Raw genomic sequence first — 1,923 nt, forward strand, 5'->3', positions numbered from 1 at the left:
ATGTTTTCTTTTTTATGCATTTGGGTCGTGTATGGCCAAATTCTATTGCTATTACGTTGTGGCCCTGTGAGGCATTGTTATTATGGGTTGTTGTGACAGGATGGTAGTTCCATATTATAGGAGAAACTCTGGCAAAATTTTCGTAGAATTCCCGAGTGCTTAACATTCAAGGACGAATGTTCTTAAGGGGGGAAGAATGTTACACCTCGAAAATAAACTCTGGGTTGCATGCACTGAATTTTGAGTTGTAGTAACGTTGCATGCACTGAATTTTGAGTTATTGGATGTTGCCGCTGCTTTTGTTCCTTCTCCTCTCCATCTTCCGGGTTTGTATTTCAATAGTTCATTCTTGATTATTAAAATTTAGTGTTTCTCCTGCTTTGTTCTTGATGTGGGTGTTTTTCTCCAGTTTTTTAGTTTCTACTTCGAGGAGAAAGGAGAGAATTGCAAACTTGAGATGCAGGGATGGAGCATAGGAAGCTCATATTAAAAATTCTACCCATTTTCTGGAGACATTTCTATGCTGTTATACTGCAGGTACATCGAGCTTACCAAAACCAAGAAAATGTCAGGTTTTTTCATGTTTGATTCGATTTCCGATTTACTGACCATAGATGTATTTGGCTTAAGTAGTGCTTCATCTTTTCTCGTTTCATTTTAAGAGTTTGCTTCATAATTTGCCTAGCATAGCATTGCACTTGCACATTTCCTACTCTGTTCATGGATCAAATTATGTGTGTTGCAGATATTTCTATGACAGAGCATTTGTTGTAATCTTTTAATGTAGAATCACTTGTGAGAGAACCCCTTTTGTGGGTTTGACCTTCAGAAGTTACATTCTGCTGCCACAACAACTATTCTTCTTTTTTCTTTGTCTCGGGCGATTCATTTTCTGTCCACCCTTAAAGGGGCTTCGAAGCTTATCTTTGTTTACTTATACTTTCTGTTTCATGCAGGTTGAACTGAATGAGCTGAAAATCCAACTCTCTTCGAGCTTAATGGAGATAAAACAAACAACAAGCTACCGAATATGCTGGATTACCTTAGAGTGTACATATCTCCTTTCTCGAAATTGGAACTGACTAACACGTATCAATGGGTAAGTTGGTAAACTGTTTTAATAATTGATATTATCCTAAACAAACTAGGATTTTCATGTGTTTATATGCAACGTGGTCTCATTATTTTCACCTTTATATTTCGGTACGGTTAGAACTATTGTCAGCTTTGCTTACCAATCATTAAAAGCAAAAGTTGTGTATGGACTGTGATGCCTTATACTTGAAGATACCACGATTGTGTTAAACTTGGAGATGTATGTTAGTTCCTCCGATCGAGGCAGATCATTTCGATTGCGTGTGCCCATAGGTAAATTTTAAAATTCATGAAATTCAATTGCATTTAGTTCGATGACTTGCCAAGGTGAGGAATAGAAATTTTACTTTTATATAAGATGTGAAATTAAAAGAGAGTAAAGTATCTTAATTGTTGTATAGGTTCCTTTGGAAGGTTCTAAAGACTTATAAATATTAGGAGAGGAACTGCCGAGCCATTTGATGTTTCTGTGTTATATTTTGAGCACCCCAGTATCGATATTATGTCATTTTTTGCACCGAATAGAGTATGCTTTAGTTGGCTTTAAAGATGGTTCTGCATTTTGCTACTTAAAGTGGCCAATAGTAAGTACATATTGAGCTAATTTTATCGCATCATAGGTGGTTCATTTTGTCTCATCCTCCAAGAAATGTATTTATCTTCATGAACGTCTAGTTTGTTTTTCTCAAATTTTTTTTATAAATATATTTATAAAAAAATTATTTGTAAATATTTACACACAACTATTCAATACCTCTTTTTCCTTTTGATAGGGGAGGACTTAGCAATACTTACTAGACACTTGCATGCAGTGGGTATAGGCTCATT

At 35.5% G+C, this 1,923-nt stretch overlaps 1 long non-coding RNA gene across 2 annotated transcripts in view; it reads left to right on the forward strand.

The window, feature by feature from the left end:
* The first annotated feature begins 239 nt into the window (after window positions 1–239).
* LOC132040109 (uncharacterized) overlaps window positions 240–1,923 on the forward strand; it is a 3,815-nt gene continuing 2,131 nt past the window's right edge. The window contains exons 1-3 of one of the 2 annotated variants that reach the window (XR_009410563.1): window positions 240–326; window positions 410–537; window positions 957–1,099. This is a non-coding gene — a long non-coding RNA (uncharacterized LOC132040109). The other variant, XR_009410562.1, reaches the window with a different exon arrangement.

This window comes from Lycium ferocissimum, chromosome 12, assembly GCF_029784015.1.
Source record: "Lycium ferocissimum isolate CSIRO_LF1 chromosome 12, AGI_CSIRO_Lferr_CH_V1, whole genome shotgun sequence".
NCBI classification, from domain to species: Eukaryota; Viridiplantae; Streptophyta; class Magnoliopsida; order Solanales; family Solanaceae; genus Lycium; species Lycium ferocissimum.